Raw genomic sequence first — 18230 nt, forward strand, 5'->3', positions numbered from 1 at the left:
TGTTGTGAGAGGCTAGTTGAGCATCAGAGTCAGCATTTTTCTCCATCATTTGTTTGAACATATTTTCAATCCGTCCCATCTCATTATTGGAAGAGCTAGAACCGTGAGACGGATAAGGAGGTGGGTTGCTTGGTTGTTGATACATCAGGGGCCTTTGAAAGCCCTACCCCAGATTCCCTTGGTTATTGTTCCAACCCCCTTGGTTGTTGCCTCCGCAATATCCTTGATTGTTGCTACCCCAATTGCCTTGGTTGTCTTGATTATTCCAATTGCCTTGATTATTGTTATTGTTCCAATTACCTTGATTGTTGTTACCACCACTCCAATTGCCCTGGTGGTTTTGATTGTTCCAATTTCCTTGATTTTCTTGAGATCGCCATTGTTGTTGATTCGGGCCTTGAGAGTTGTTTCTTTGCCCTTGGTAGTTGTTCACATATTGCACTTCTTCCTATTGCTCATTGTATGATTCGTCTTGGTCAAACCCATTATCATCTTGCAAAAATTGTTCCACACGGTTTTGCACTTGTTGACCCTTTTGCCTTTGCTTGTTCACCATCATGTTAACACCTTCCATTGTATTTACTTGCTTAGGACCTTGAACTTGTTGAAGTTGAGATTTGGCTAATTGATTCATTGTTGTGGTCAACTCGGCAATTGCTTGCCCATGATCATGCAATTCTTTGTGTAGGTGAATCACATTTGGATCACCTTGAGGAACATTAGCTCTACTTTGCCATGCCGATGAAGTATCGGCCATTTCATCTAAAATCTCACAAGCTTCAGCATATGGTGTTGTCATGAAATTCCCACCGGCAAGTTGGTTGACCACGCATTGATTGGTACTATTGATCCCCCTGTAGAAGGTTTGTTGAATCATAGCCTCAGTCATGTCATTATTCAGGCACTCTTTCACCATAGTACGGTACCACTCCCAAATCTCGTGCAAAGGCTCATTGGGTTCTTGCTTGAATGCTAGAATCTCATCTCGAAGAGTAGCCATATTCCCGAGAGAAAAGAACTTGGCAATGAATTTTTCCGCCAATTCATCCCATGTATGGATAGAATGGTTTGGCAATCTTTCTAACCAATCCAAGGCTTTCCCCCATAGAGAGCAGGGAAATAGCCTCAACCTTAGAGCATCCTCGGAGACGTTGGTCTGTTTACTCCCCCAACAAGTGTCTACAAACCTCCTCAAGCGTTTGTATGCATTTTGACTTGGAGCCCCGGTGAAGAATTCCTGTTGCTCTAGCAATGTGAGAAATGGGGCGGGACTATGGCACTTGCGTATCCTTCGTTTGGCAACACCCGGTGTGGAGCCGCTCTTGGTTGTGCTGGGGTAGGGATGGTAATATTGTCATGAGGCGGTCGGCCTCGCCTATTTTCTTGAGGTTCAAGAGGAACCTCATCACCTTGGTCATCGTCCACTTCCTCCCCCCAAAGGCAAGTTTCCAAGAGGATCATTGTTGAGAGCCATTTTTGTACCTATAATCGATTCACAAAAAGGTTAGTAACTCGGAAGTAAAAGAAGACAAGTCATACAAAAAACCAAATATATAGCTAAATCCGCTTTTAGCTCCCCGGCAACAGCACCAAAAAATGATGTTGCCCAAATTCACACCACTGATTGGGATTGTGAAGCGGTCGATGCAATTATAATTATCCAACTTGGAGTCGGGGTCGATTCCTCAGAGAGCTTATATTGAATTAGGTATATACTTAGACTAAGTGTATGACGTGCCTAAAATGCACTTCCACAAACTGTGTTTCGATTCTTTCTACTTCTAAAATTTATGCTATTATTTGTAAATGTAAAGCTATAGAACGATATTTTTGGTGTTGTTGTTTTTCAAGTTTATAAAAAATATAGAGCTGTGACTTCCACCACCTAGGTGGTTACCTAGCGGGTTGTGAGCTTTAGGGCATGCTTCGTTGGTCGGGGTATAATATAGCAATCAACACGCGATTACCCACTCGATACCTCTCGGTAGTTAGAGTGATTTTGCCCAATTTGGCTTTCTCAAGTCCAAATGGGTAATTCACAAAATCTTTGATATATGCTCAAGTCAGGTCTTACTATCTCTAGATTCAACCCTTTAATTAGGGCTATCAATTTCTTGAGTTCACTTTAATTTCTTGTTAGTCAAGTTTTCCTAGACTTAGTCTCTCTTTCTCAGGTAGAGACTAAGTCAATTAGGCATGAATCAATGTTTGCAACCATTAATTCCTAAATTCAAGCAAGAACTAGGCTAAATATCATACATCCAACCTTACACAAGCCCTAAATCAAACACCCATTAGGTACCCACACTAGGGTTGGGTCACAACCCTAGCTAGGGATTTAGCTACTCATAGGCAAAAATGAAGAAACTAAGGAAGAAAATAAGATTAAACTCATAATAGATGATAAAGGGATGAAAATCCAATGTTAAAATGATAAACTAATATAAAGTTTCCCAAAGCAGTATAGGAAAATCGGCTATCTACTTTCTGGAGTTCAAAACATAACCTAAATTTGACAAAAAGAACTATTTATACAAAGCTGAAATTATCGGATAAAATTGCCCCTGCGGAGGTTCTGCGGCCACACAATTCTGTGTGCAGTCCGCACTTTAAAGCTGGGCTTGATAGTATGGACTTCTGCGGCTGCACAATCCTGGGTTGCGTCCGCACGTCTTCATATTCTGCGAACCGCACATTTTTGAGTACGGCCGCACTCTTGAATTTGAGCTTGACAGGAGGGACTTCTACGGACCGCACATTTCTAAGTGCAGCCGCACTCTTGAATTCTGCGGCCGCATAATAATAGTGCGGTCCGCACTTCTTCATGGACTCAGAACTCCATCTCTCTGAACCTCATCTTCTGCGGCCGCTCAATAATTGTGCGGTCCTCACTTTGCAAAGGAATTCTGCCAGAGGTCCTTCATAGTCTACGGCCGCACTCAATATTGTGCGGTCCCTACTTTGCTCCTTTTTCTTGGTTTTAGTCCTTGCCCAAAAATACTCCTTCTTGAGTTGAATTTCATCATTTTGGCTCTTTTTCCAATGCTCCTGCAAGTAAGAACATTTTATCATTTTTAGGAATACCTTTAAGCATTTTTGAGCTAAAACAAAAGTAAAAGAGTGCAAATAAGTAGTCAAAATCCCTACTTATCACGGCTCAACTATATCTGGAATCTGCTCCTGAACTGGAACAACAGGTGGTGCTACAAGTGCTGCTCCAACTGTTGTACGAGCTACACCTCGACCTCTACCTCGTCCCTGGCCTCTCGCGGTCCTAACTGGTGGCACTAGTGGCTAACCGTCCGATCTGGTAGTACGTGTCCTCACCATCTGTGAGATAATAGAATAACAGAAATTTAGTTTTCTGAATCAACAAATTCGCACGACAGAATACAAGAAAGTGAAATTTTTTCTAAGGGTTCGGCAGCCTCTCGAAGATAAGTACAGACGTCTCCGTACCGATCCGCAAGACTCTACTAAACCTGCTCAAGAATCGTGAGACCTATATAACCTAGGCTTTGATACCAACTTGTCACGACCCAAAATCCTAACCTGTTTTGATGGCGCGTAACATGGTACTAGGCAAGCCGATTTCTCCCAAATCTTTCCAACACTTTTAGCAAGAATGAATTTAAAGAAGTTTTAGTAGTAAAAGTTCGCATAACCGAGATAGAAAATCCAAAATAAAATGCGAAATTCCTAACTATCAGGGTGTCACAGAGTACATGAGCATCTATACATCACAAGTCTGGAAAACACGATCTATAATAATTTGAGACCAAATACAGTAATCAAGAAGGTAAGAAAGGAGAGACAAGGTCTGCAAAACACCGACAGCAACCTCGAAATCTCTGGATAATCAACTGTGCGAAGAAATCAACACCCACTGTGTCTGGGAACACCTGGATCTGCACACGAAGTGCATGGTGTAGTATGAGTACAACCAACTCAGCAAGTAACAATACTAAATAAATAACTGAAAGTAGTGACGAGCTTCACAGCTGAGTCCAATTACAGTAATTTCCAACATAACAAGGTAGGCATGCTTTCAAGTTCAACATTTAAGGCCAAAACAGTAATTTCATGTCATGTTCAACTGAAACATTTTATAATATCTCTCAGAAATTTTCAAAACAGTGATATATGACAGCTGAAGTGCAATAATAATAAAATCAAATGCATCCTCTCAGGACCACAGTCACTCAGTCCTTCCACTAGCTTAGCACTCGCACTCAGTAGGTACCTGCGCTCACTGGGGGTGTGTACAGACTACGGAGGGGCTCCTTCAGCCCAAGCACTATAATCCGCACGGACAACTCACGTGCTGCATGGATAACTCACGTGCTATAGTATCAATATTTGGATCCGCACGGACAACTCACGTGCTGCACGGATAACTCACGTGCTATAGTATCAATATTTGGATCCGCACAGACAACTCACGTGCTGCACGGATAACTCACGTGCTATAGTATAGTATCTGGATCCGCACGGACAACTCACGTGTTATAGTACAATATATGGATCCGCACGGACAACTCACGTGCTGCACAGACAACTCACGTGCTATAGTATAATATCTCACAATCAGGCCATCGGCCCCACTCAGTCATAAATCTCTCCAGTCTCTCGGGCTCTCAATAATCATGAAAATCAGCCCAAACAACAATGATATGATGCACCAATAATGAATAATAGAGACTGAGATAAAATAAATAAGTAAACTGTGACTGAGTATAAAACAATAATTTAGAAGATAGTTCAACATGTACACGACCTATGTGGGTCCCTACAGTGCCAACACATAATCTAAACATGATTTGTGGTTCAATTTTCCTAATACATGGAGAATGTACAGATAACAACAGATTATTCAACTAAACAATTCCATGGAATTTGATCAAGTCACAATTCCTACGGTGCACGCCCATACGCCCATCATCTAGCACGTGTGTCACCTTAAAACCGATCACATAACACAAAATCCGGGGTTTCATACCCTCGGTACCAAATTTAGAACTGTTACTTACTTCAAACTGTGTAATTCTTTATTCTGCTATGCCTTTGCCTCGTGAATCGGTCTCCAAATGCCTCGAATCTAGTCACAAATATTTCGATTCAGTCAATACAAATTATAGGAATTAATTCCATATGAAAATACTAATTTTTCAACAAAATCCAAAATTGCACTCAAAAATCACTTGTGGAGCCCACGTCTCGGAACCCAACAAAAGTTACAAAATATGAACGCCCATTCAACCACGAGTCCAACCATACCAATTTTACCAAATTCCGACATCAACTCGACCTCCAAATATTAATTTCTTATTTTCAAATCCCTAGGCCCAAATCCTCTAATTTCATCTCAAAAACACGTAATCTAGTCGAAATACTCAAGGATAATCCAATATTATTGACAAACAATGATCACAAGTGACTTACCTCAAGTTTCTTGTAAATTCCCTCTATAAATCGTCCCAAAACCATGCTTGAAAGTCCAAAAATGAGAAAAACTCTCGGACCCTTCGTTTATATTCTGCCCAGGCATTTTTCGCATCTGCGGTCCGCAGATGCGAGGGCCTTCACGCTTCTGCAGTCTTAGGCACTTCTGCGGACAGCAGTCCGCTTCTGCGGACTCGCTTCTGCGATGAGGCTTGGCCCTTCCCTTTTCCTCTTCTGCGATCGCGAAGCCACAGGTGCGACTCCGCTTCTGCGGTAAGGAGTACGCATCTGCAGCCACTGCCATTCCTTGTCCAGACCGCATCTGCGACCATTTTGTCACTTTTGCAGTCGCGCACCTACAACCATTTCCATCGCAGGTGCGATTGCATCAGGAGTGGAAAAATTCTAGAATTTCTCCAAGTCCATATTTGTTCGGTTTAACCATCCGAAACTTACCCGAGGCCCCCAGGACCTTAACTAAATACACCAATCAGTCCTAAAACATCATACGAACTTAGTCAAAGCCTCAAATCACATCAAACAATACTAAATCCACGAATCACACCCCAATTCAAGCTTAATGAAACTAAGAACTTTCAACTTCTACATTCAACGCCAAAACCTATAAAATCAAGTCCGATTGACCTCAAATTTTGCACACAAGTCATAAATGACATAACAGACCTATTTCAATTTTCAGAATCGGATTCCGGCCCGATATCAAAAATTCAACTCCCCGGTCAAACTTCCAACTTAAATTTCTATTTTCGCCATTTCAAGCCTAATTTAGCTACGGGCTTCCAAATAATTTTTCGGACATGCTCCTAAGTCCAAAATTACTATACAGAGCTATTGGAATCATCAAACCTCTATTTCGGGGTCGTTTACACATAAGTCGACATCCGGTCACTATTTTAACTTAAGCTTTAAACCTTGGAACTAAGTATTCCAATTCATTTCAAAACATCACCGGACCCGAATCAATCACCCCGGTAAGTCATATAACAATTGTAAAGCATAAATTGAGCAGTAAATGAGGGAACGGGATTGTAATACTCAAAACGACCGGCCGGATCATTACATATAGTAATAATTTACTCTTTGTATACTATTGTTATGAGTATAGATTTGAATGTGCGGCGCACAAATAGCACTACCATCATTTCCTTCAACCCATATTGCTGTAATCTCAGTTGAGGTAGTCTGATTATATACTCGTTAGTCCAAACCTGAGTCACTTTTAAGAGCAATATACAAGTCCTCGAGGTTAAAAATGTCTACCAGAGATCGTAGAAAGATAGAATATGGATTGATTGATAAAATGTCCATCAGTTCCTTCACTATTGTTTCATGGACTTTACTGGAACAAGCCATTTTGTACGTTAATTCATTACTATTATCGTAGAAGTACAGTTGTAGGTTTTTTGATTTTCCATATCGTGGATACAAACTATCCATCAAATGATACATTTGTCCTTGAACTTTAAAAGTATATACACCATGTTTTCTTTTAGCTAGATCTTTATCATACTTTGCACCGAGCGATGTAAATGCAAAGAGGTTATTATACGTTCTTATGTACGTTCGGAAGTGTTTGCACTCTTTACTATTTCCAAAATATAGATTTTGTAATTTCACTGGCATCTTATGAGAAGTTAATTTGACTGTGTCGTTGTCACAACAAAATCCAGGAGGTTTATATTCAAATTTTTTTGCACGAAAAAATTTACAATTGGAAACTTTTTTAAGTGCAATGATCGTCGATGACAGATGTTCGGAGGGAATTCTATAGTTCTCCTACGGCCTGTATATTTGAAATAACATCAGACACAAAGTATACCAAACCGCGAAGGATGTCTTGGTAGGGTCAGAGAACCAAAACCAACCTCTATACATAGCTAGCTCAGATATTATATTTTGTTGTCTATTAGATTCAGTTCATGTTGAACCTAAAGCCAAGAAGTTAGTTGTTAAAGATGTCCAAATATTAGCCGACATTGTGCCGAATAATGCGAGACTGTACACACTCACCTTTTTCGTAGGTGTAAAATGGATGCTCTATAGAGTTTATAGAATATACATAAATGGATACCATTCTAGTTGGGTTATGAGGAGTTGCATATTCAATAAGTCTACGTCTTTTTGATTCCTGGTATTTGAATTTACGTTGTAATGACAAAACTTGCTATTCATCTGCTGTCATGTTTTTGTATTTTTCACGTCGTTTGATATTCCTATTCGCATGGGAAAGAGACTTTTTATTTTGTTTTGCATGATCCATCACAGTAAAAATATATCTCTTTGACAGATGTCGTTCAAACTATCATCAAACCTTCAGTGGCATAATGGACCCCATTTAGTAGGTAAATTAAGAAGAAAGTAGATATTTTCACAGGAGAGTACTAATCTCCAAAATAACACACAAGCACAGTAATGAATAAAATTATTTAGTATAACCATTAGAATACACAGTCTTATTAACTTGAGGTTCCTTATGTTTTTAACCGTGAACTAAAACTAAAAAAAATTTAGAAAGGCAAAAATCAGAAAACACAAAGAAAAGGGAAAGGGACCAAGGAAAGTAGAAAGAATAACTAAACATGTCATTATGAGTTTCACAATGGAGTAAGTGTAATTTGATCATATATGCGAATTTTTTAGTTAAGATAAACGGTTAAAGTTTCAAAGATCCTCCAAAAGAATAGTTCTCTAAAAGTTAAATACTTCCAAAAATATTATAATTTTTTTCAGTATTACTAACCTATCAGATGAAATTAAAATAAACTTATTGACAAAGAGAAGTAAAAATGGATTGTTAATATTATTGTTGATGAGTTTTCTGTTATTTCCTTCACTTCCAAACACACACGGAGAGAGACGTGCAACAAGAATTTAAAACTTTCTCATCTTGTTCCTCCATATTATGCTTTTGGCAGGTTTACGTAACACAAAAAATTCACAACGACAGAGAAAGGTAATAGAGGAGACAAACTTACCAGGTTGAGATGAGAAAATATGGAAGCCTCAAAGCAGAGAGAAATAGAGGATGTTCTGGGGCTTTTTGAAGAGTACACCTCCGACTTTTTAGTTTCCATGTTAATCTTATTTTTCAAGATCTATCCTTGACTGTGTGTAAAATCAATCTCTGCAATGATGCAAGGAGACATTTGTCACTTAATAAAGAGTTGGGTGGTGATATACTTTTTTAACCACTGTAGAAAATTATTGTACTTTTGTTCCAAATGAGCGTCTGCATAAGTTGAGATCTTTTTATCTCCTATTTTTGTTGAGTTGGAACTTTGAGCTTTTTAGGGTTTGTATGTGGGCAATAGGGCAAGTCACGTTGTAGCTTTTTTCTATTCTGTCAATCACAATTAATGCTTTCGGACTTTACATCTTCTTCTTTTCTTTTTGTTTCTTAAATACTTATCTTTTTCTTGAGTCAAGGACAAGATTTTAAAAGATAAGATTTATAGGACATAAAAGGAATTAACTGAAAATTATAAGGATAAATGTAGAACTTTAACAAATTAAGATCTACTACTGTGAGGACGACAAAACTCTTTCTTTTGTTACTTATTAATATTACTAGTCGCAGTAAGCCCATGTTGAGCCCGGGCCCAAATTCAAGGCTGAAAAGTAATACATATGATTAAAAAGAATAATTTGCATTATGTTTTTAATTTTTCACCAAATATCTTATTTCTCCTGATAAAAAACAATCGTGTGTACTCAAATTATAACCAAGATAAATTTCAAATCCACCGGTACGTTTTCAGTCTCGTATTCCTTGTGAATCGCGAATTGATATATCATGTGTCATATTTTAGAGATTTGCTTAGAACTCGTATCAACACAACAAAGAACCAAATCTAATTCCCTTACGTTTGAACTCACATGGCTTTAGTTTGTTGATTGCTACCTTTAAAATGCAAGGTTCTATTTTTATTTAGAGGTAAGATTAACATGGACATCTAGCGGACATAATCAATATAAATCTGGGGGTTCATATTTTTACTTAAAGGTAACAATATCCCATATATTTATGATCAAAATATCTTGTTGATGTTGTATAGATCTTCGCTTTTGGATATTTTATAACGATTCGGCCGGTCGTTTTGAGAATATAAGTCCCATTCGGCAGCATAAGTCCCTGAGCAGCTTTGTATTATGTGTATTTACTTGTGTGCGTGGTTGAATTCAGTTACCGGATGATTCGGAGTGATTTGGGACACTTAGTCCATAAAACGGAAGCTTAAACCTTAGGATTTTGACCGTAGTCGGAACTATGTGAAGATGACTCTGGAATGGAGTTTTGTCTGTTTCGTTAGCTCCGTTGGGTTATTTTAGACTTAGAGGCGTGTCCGGATTGTGTTTTGGAGATCTGTAGCTCATTTAGGCTTGAAATGGTGAAAGTTGAAATTTTTTGAGATTCTGACATGTAGTGAAATTTTTTATATCGGGGTCGGAATCCGATTCCGGAAGTTGGAGTAGGTCCGTAATATTGAATATGACTTGTGTGAAGAATTTGGGGTCAATCGAACGTGGTTTCATAGGTTTCGTCATCAGTTGTAGAAATTTGAAGTTTCATGTTCATTAAGTTTGAATTGGAGGGTGATTCGTATTTTTAGCATTGTTTGATGTGATTTGAGTGCTCGACTAAGTCTGTATGTTGATTTAGGAATATTTGGTATGTTTGGTTGAGGTCCCGGGGGCCTAGGGTGTGTTTCGGATGCTTAACAGATTGAGTTTTGGACTTATGCAATTGCTGAAGCTATCTGAGTTCTAGTGTTCTCGCACCTGCGGTGGGGAGACCGCAGGTGCGGGATCGCAAGTGCGGAGAGGCAATCGCAGAAGCGGAGAGGAGAGGAGATGCCTGGGGTTGCAGGTGAGAAGGAGGTGCCGCATCTGCGATGCCCGCAGAAACGCTCAACGACCCGCAGGAATGGAAGAAGACCACAGAAGCGGACATGGGTCTGCAGGTGCGCACACGCAGGTGAGACCCTTTGATCGCAAAAGTGGACGCTGAGTTTTTCAGTGGAATCCGCACATGCGATGGGAATTCTGTAGGTGCGGTGACGCAGGTGCGATTCTTGGCCCGCAGGTGCGAAATCGCTGGGCAGAAAAAGCGCTAAGTGCGAGGGTTTGATTTCATTTTCCATTTTTGGACCTAGAGAGCTTGGATTGAGGCGCAATTTCGAGGGATTTTCAGAAAGACCTTGTGGGTAACGATTCTTAACTCTTTTATGGTTATATCTCATTAATCTATAGTTGATTCCACCCTTTAATTAAGGATTTGAGTTAGAAATTGGGTAAAAATTGTAGATACTTCCTAAACTAAGTTTTTGAGATTTGAAAGGCGATTTGAGGTCGTATTTGAGAAATTCTTGTATGGTTGGGCTTGTGAGTGAATGGGTGTTCGTATTTTGTAACTTTTACCCGATTCTGGGACGTGGGCCCGGGGAGACCTTTTGGGGCGATTTTCTAAATTCTTGCTTCAGCTTTGATTTCATTAATTAGATTAGTTTCTTATAGTTATATTTATGGTATGTAATTGATTTTAGCTAGCTTCGGGCCATTCGGAGTCGGATATTCCTGAAAAAGGCATCGTTACCGATTGATTGAGCTTAGTTCGAGGTAAGTATCTTGCCTAACCTTGTGTGGGGGAACTACCCCTTAGGATTTGAGTCTTCTATGCTAATTGTAGTCAGTGTACGTGAGGTGACGAGTATGTGCTCGGACTTATTTGTGGATAATTGGCCTTTTAGGGTTCTTAGGCCCTTGTATTCACTGAATATACAGTTGTTCTTGTTATGATTACGCTTCTTAATTATTAGTTTCACCCCTACCTACTTAATTAGAATTAATTGCTTCATGATTCACTCTTATTGCTTATTTGATTCATATGTGCCTTAACTGAAATTGTTACCTTTCTATTTTCATGTTATCCTTTCCCTAACTGCTTATCTTTATTTGAAATCATTATTATCTATTCTGTAATTTTTTAGCCTTAATTGAGGTTATGGTTATTTTTCTACTGCTTCTTCTTAGCTGAATTTGTTGTATCTATTTCCTAATTTTTCCAACCTTAGAAGAAGTTAGATATCCTATATTTTAGTTGACTTGTCCTTATTTGGAATTATTCGACTTGTGTTAGCTCCCTCGTTGTCGAACTGTATATTGTTGACCGTTGTTACATCGTATTTCCTTTCTTGTTAATCTATTCTCATTATGACTAGCATTCCCGATTGTGGCTACTCCTTGTGAATTAGTTCCTCCATTTCTTTGAGTTCTGGAATCTTTGAGTTAACTTATTTATCGTACCCTTGTATTATTGTCATTGTTGTTGTTGTAGTTGTTGTTGTGATGCACGAGGTTTTTGCCGTGCGGTTGTTATTGTGATGCGTGAGGTTTCTGCCATGCGGTTGTTGTTATGGGGTTGCACGAGGTTTCTGTCGTGCTATTGTTACTATTGATATTTGCACATGCGGCGTGACAAGGCGGGATATATATATATATGGGTTGCGCATGTGGCGAGACAAGGTGGGAACATTATTATACACGTGTGGCGAGACAAGGCGGGCATTTACTATATTATTGCACACGTGGTGAGACAAGGTGGGCTATGTCAAGGATTGATTTGTGATGATTTGTGATGGCCTAGGGGCATTCTTGTTGTTGATATTTGTGTAGTGGTACACTTACCTGTGTGAGCTTTATCTTGTGGAAAGTTGTGTGAAAACATTCTACGTGTTGTCCATTTCTTTTCCTGTACTTACTAGCTGGCATGAACTTTGTTAGGACACTTGCACAAGCATACACGTAGTTGAGCACTCTTATCGGTTAAGGAGTTTTCTTGATATTGTTGAGTATAGATGAACACCCGTGTTTACTTGCCTCCTATGTGGGAATGGCTATATTTGGCACGTGAGTCGTCAGTGCGGTTATGAGGTGTAATGAGGGCACAGGATACCAAGTATTAGGGTTCAGGTATAGGAACCTGTGAGTTGTGAATAGTATGAGGTTCGGTACCTCATGGAGTTTATTGACTAAAACTCGGTGTGAAAGCTGTCGTATTGTTGAGTTGTTATTTTTCCTTTCTTTATCTGTGATTATCGGACTTAGGCTGTATTTCCGTTTATTCTTCTCTGTCATTATTATGGTGTTCTGCTGATAGTTGTTGTTTTCTTTCCTTATTGCAATTATCGTATTAATTGCCACTTCGCGTAGTCTTTATGTAGATTTTATACTATGTTGTTTCTATACTTATACTTGTTTAGGTTATTTAGGCCAGTAGGTATCTTGACTGTTACTCGTCACTACTCCTACTGAAGTTAGTCTTGATACTTGTTGGGTACCGCCGTGGTACACTCATACTACACTTCTGCATATTTTTGTGCAGATCCAGGTATTTCTAAGTCAGTTGATCATTAGCCAGCTGTGCGGACTGTTGTTGTGGAGACTCAAGGTAAACCTGTTACTGCATTCACAAGCTTCAGAGTCACCTTCTGATTTGTATTCATACTGTTACTTTATTTCCAACAGATGTATTTAGAAAGAATTATAGCAAACTCTGTAGAGCTTATGACTTGTACTACCGGTTTTGGGAATTGTAAGTTTTATAGAGATTTCCATTTCAAAAAATTGTTAGATGTTATTTAATTATTGTTGTTATTCAGTAAATGTTAGGCTTACCTTGTCCCTAAAACTAGGTACCATCACGATACCCAACGGAGGGAAAATTAGGTCATGACAAGTTGGTATCGGAGCTCCAGGTTCATAGGTGCTACGAGTCATATGCGAGTGTAGTAGAGTCTTGCGGATCGGTAGAGAGATGTTTGTACTTATCTTCGAGAGGCTACGTAACTATTAAGACAGTTTCACTTTCTCTATTCCTATCGTGCGAGTTCATTGGTCTAGAAGTTTGAACTTTTATCATTCCATTCTCTCATAGATGGTGAGGACATGAGCTACAGTTGCTGATGACGTTACCCCCGGAACAGATGTCGCTAGGGGCAGAGGCAGAGGCCGGCGACGAGCACGTGCCGCAGCTAGGGAACCTACCAGAGCAGCAGTTGAGGAGCCACCAGTAGTTCCAATTGGGGGCAGGTACCGTAGGCCCCTGCTATTACCCCCGGACTTCAGGAGACCTTAGCAAAGTTCCTGAGCATGTTTGGTATATTGGCTCATGCGGGGTTGATTCCGGTTATACCAGCTATTTCACAGACCGGGGAAGGGACTCAGACTCTCGCCGCCTATACTCCAGAGCAGTGAGTTCATGTTATTCAGGTTCTAGGTGTCATGGTGACACAGCCTATGGTCCCAGTTCAGCTCGTGGTTAGGGCAGCAGCATCTGAGGAAGAACAGCTTAGATTTGAGAGGTACAAGAAGTACCACCCTCCTACCTTCAGTGTATTGGCGACAAATGATGCCCAGGCTTTTCTGGAGGAGTGTCACCGCATTCTCCGTACTATGGGTATTGTGAAGATGAGCGAGGTTGCTTTTACTACATTCCAGCTCAGGGGAGCGGCTTATCAGTGGTGGCGGGCGTATGAGTTAGGTAGCCCGGCCGAGTCAGCTTCACTTACATTGGTTTAGTTTTCAGAGATGTTCCTGAGAGAGTTTGTACCTCAATCCCTTCGAGATGCATGGCGCGCGGAGTTTGAGCAGCTGCGCTAAGGTATTATGTCAGTGTTAGAGTATGCCATTAGATTCAGTGATTTGGCCAGACATGCACCTCATTTGGTCGCTACAGTTAGAGAGCGTGTCTGTAGATTCATTAAGGGGCTCAGGCATGATATTTGGTTCGGCATGGCTCGGGAGTTAGAGTCGGATGTTTCGTTTCAGCAAGTAGTAGGGATCGCTCACCGAGTAGAGGGCATATGAGATCGGGAGAGAGAAGACAGGTGAGGCCATGAGAGAGAGGACATGCGAGGTCAGGAGAGAGAGGACAGGGAGGCGAGGAGGACTCATAGACCGGAGAGATCTACTAATCCTTATTTTGGAGGCAAGGTACGACATAGTAGAGGTTTTGTGGGTCAGCCAGTTCAGTTTGCACTTCAGGCTTCGCACAGTATTTTAGGTGCTCATGGGTCTTAGAGTATCCATACCGCACAGTTCCCATAGCCACGTCAACAGAGAGGTTACTTCGAGTGTTGTGATTTTGTTGGCAGAATTGAGTTAGTGGAATATTTCAATTGGTATGATGTGTATTCGGCTTGTGATTCAGAGTTGAGGGTGAGACCCACGTGATTCCATGAGATTTGATATGTTTGAGCCGGGCTGTGTGCCGCGGTGGAGGTTATATCAGGATGAGATCCTTGTGATTTGTTCATATACTCTGGTTTTCCTTTTAAATTGATTCGTAGGATGATACTAATAGAGAGTTGTGCTTATGGGGCTTGTTTGATATTTCTCTTATGTGTTTCTCTTTACATAATCAGTCATTTTTGTATTGTGCTTATTTGAGTTTTAGCTTACGGAGTGTGTGCCCGGTGGCGTTAGATGTGACTTGTTGATTCGGGTGTATAGTTATGAGGTCTTCGTGCTTCTTGCATCATTGTTAGTGTTGTGGAGGTTTGAAACGGGTCTCTAACGGATATGAGGCTAATTATCGGTGCTGGTTTTGGTTATGGGCAACTATTGTGATCAGAAATGTTATTATGGGCCTATGTGTGGTGTGTCATGTTGGGTGGTCGTACCTTGTGGGTGTAGGCATGAGTTGTTATAGCTGGTTGAGACTGATACCGGGTATGGATTTAGAATCGGGTCTTTTGGAGATAAATAGAATATGAGATTTTCGACTCTAAGGCTTATTGGTGAAAGTAGAAAGGGTGAATTACAGTTGAGATAGTGTCGTCAGGTTTATTTGGATTGGGGTGACATGGGGTCACATGCGGGTGTATGTTGGATATGTGATTTCAGTGATTTGAAGACTTCGAGGCAGTTCTTGGCACGTTCGAGGACGAACGTTTGTTTAAGAGGTGAAGGATGTAACGACCCGGCCGGTCATTTTGAGAATTTAAGTCCCGTTCGGCAGCATAAGGCCCTGAGCAGCTTCATATTATTTGTATTGACTTGCGTGCGTGGTTGAATTCAGTTACCGGATGATTCGGAGTGCTTTGGGACACTTAGTCCCTAAAACCGAAGCTTAAGCCTTAAGATTTTGATCGTAGTCGAAACTGTGTGAAGACGACTCCAGAATGGAGTTTCGTCGGTTCCGTTAGCTCTGTTGGGTGATTTTGGACTTAGGGGCATGTCCGGATTGTGTTTTGAGGTCTGTAGGTCATTTAGGCTTGAAATGGCGAAAGTCGAATTTTTTGGAGATTTTGACCAGCAGTTGACTTTTTGATATCGGGGTCGGAATCTGATTCCGGAAGTTGGAGTAGGTCCGTAATGTTGAATATGATGTGTGTGCAAATTTGGGGTCAATCGGACGTGGTTTGATAAGTTTCGGCATCGGTTGTAGAAATTTGAAGTTTCAAGTTCATTAAGTTTGAATTGGAGGGTGATTCGTGTTTTTAGCATTGTTTGATGTGATTTGACTTCTCGACTAAGTCTGAATGGTGATTTAGGACTATTTGGTATGCTTGGTTGAGGTACCGGGGGCCTCGGGTGTGTTTCGGATGCTTAACGGATTGAGTTTTGGACTTATGCAATCGCTAAGGCTATCTGAGTTCTGGTGTTTTCGCACCTGCGGTGGGGAGACCGCAGGTGAGGGATCGCAAGTGCAGAAAGGCAAGTGAAGAAGCGGAGAGGAGAGGAGCTGCCTGGGGTCACAATTGAGAAGGAGGTGTTGCATCTGCGATGCCGCAGAAGCGCTCAACGACCCGCAGAAGAGGACATGGGTCCGCAGGTGTGCACACGCAGGTGTGACCCTTTGATCGCAGAAGCAGACGCTGAGTGTTTAAGTAGAATCCACACCTGAGATGGGAATTCCGCAGGTGCGGTGACGCAGGTGCGATTTTTGGCCTGCAGGTGCGGAATCGCTAGGCAGAAAAAGGGCTAAGTGCGAGGGTTTGATTTCATTCTCCATTTTTGGACCTAGAGAGCTCGGATTAAGGCAAAATTTGGAAGGATTTTCAAAGAAAACTTGTGGGTAATGATTCTTAACTCTTTTATGGTTATATCTCATTAATCTATAGTTGATTCCACCTTTTAATTAAGGATTTGAGTTGGAAATTGGGTAAAAATGGTAGAAACTTCCTAAACTAAGTTTTTGAGATTTGGAAGGTGATTTGAGGTCGGATTTGAGAAATTCTTGTATGGTTGGGCTCGTGAGTGAATGGGTGTTCGTATTTTGTGACTTTTACCCGATTTCGGGACGTGGGCCCGAGGAGACCTTTTGGGGCGATTTTCTAAATTCTTGCTTCAGCTTTGATTTCATTAATTAGATTAGTTTCTTATAGTTATATTTATGGTATGTAATTGATTTTAGCTAGCTTCGGGCCATTCGGAGTCGGATATTCCTGAAAAAGGCATCGTTACCGATTGATTGAGCTTAGTTCGAGGTAAGTATCTTGCCTAACCTTGTGTGGGGGAACTACCCCTTAGGATTTGAGTCTTCTATGCTAATTGTAGTCAGTGTACGCGAGGTGACGAGTACGTGCTCGGACTTATTTGTGAAAAATTGGCCTTTTAGGGTTCTTAGGCCCTTGTATTCACTGAATATACAGTTGTTCTTGTTATGATTACGCTTCTTAATTATTAATTTCACCCCTACCTGCTTAATTAGAATTAATTGCTTCATGATTCACTCTTATTGCTTATTTGATTCATATGTGCCTTAACTGAAATATTTACCTTTCTATTTCCATGTTATCCTTTCCTTAATTGCTTATCTTTATTAGAAATTATTATTATCTCTTCTATAATTGTTTAGCCTTAATTGAGGTTATGATTATCTTTCCGCGGCTTCTTCTTAGCTGAATTTGTTGTATCTCTTTCCTAATTTTCCCAAACTTAAAAGAAGTTAGATATCCTATATTTTAGTTGACTTGTCCTTATTTGGAAGTATTTGACTTGTGTTAGCTCCCTCGTTGTCGAACTGTATATTATGAACCGTTGTTACATAGTATTTCCTTTCTTATTAAGCTATTCTTATTATGACTAACATTCACGATTGTGGCTACTCCTTGTGAATTAGTTCCTCCGTTTCTTTGAGTTCTGGAATCTCTGAGTTGACTTATTTGTCGTACCCTTGTATTATTGACATTGTTGTTGTTGTAGTTGTTGTGATGCACAAGGTTTCTGCCGCGCGGTTGTTGTTATTGTGATGCATGAGGTTTCTATCGTGCGGTTGTTGTTATGGGGTTGCACGAGGTTTCTGTCGTGCTATTATTACCATTGATATTTGCACATGCGGCGTGACAAGGCATATATATATATATATATATATATATATATATATATATATATATATATATATATGTGTGTGTGTGTGGTTGTGCATGTGGCGAGACAAGGTGGGAATATTATTATGCACGTGTGGCGAGACAAGGCTGGCATTTATTTTACTATTGCACACGTGGCGAAACAAGGGGGTTGTGTCAGGAATTGATTCGCGATGACTTGTGATGGCCTGGGGGCATTCTTGTTATTGATACTTGTGTAGTGGTACACTTACCTGTGTAAGCTTTATCTTGTGAAAAGTTGTGTGAAAACATTCTACGTGCTGTCCATTTCTTTTCTTGTACTTACTAGCTGGCATGAACTAGGTTAGGACACTTGCACAAGCATACATGTAGTTGAGCACTATTATCGGTTAAGAAATTTTCTTGATATTGTTG

The 18230-nt window shown here is 40.3% G+C and overlaps 1 long non-coding RNA gene across 2 annotated transcripts; it reads right to left on the bottom strand.

The window, feature by feature from the left end:
• Window positions 1-2810: 2810 nt before the first annotated feature.
• On the bottom strand, window positions 2811-10049 carry LOC142179284 (uncharacterized). Of its 2 annotated transcripts, XR_012707332.1 has the most exons (5): window positions 8439-10049; window positions 5031-5098; window positions 3553-3908; window positions 3148-3330; window positions 2811-3048 (listed from the first exon to the last, which is right to left on the bottom strand). It is a non-coding gene; the product is annotated as an uncharacterized LOC142179284 (long non-coding RNA). The 2 variants fall into 2 exon arrangements; XR_012707331.1 differs by lacking the exon at window positions 5031-5098.
• Between the last annotated feature and the right edge of the window lie 8181 nt (window positions 10050-18230).

This window comes from Nicotiana tabacum, unplaced genomic scaffold (assembly GCF_000715075.1).
Source record: "Nicotiana tabacum cultivar K326 unplaced genomic scaffold, ASM71507v2 Un00505, whole genome shotgun sequence".
NCBI classification, from domain to species: domain Eukaryota; kingdom Viridiplantae; phylum Streptophyta; class Magnoliopsida; order Solanales; family Solanaceae; genus Nicotiana; species Nicotiana tabacum.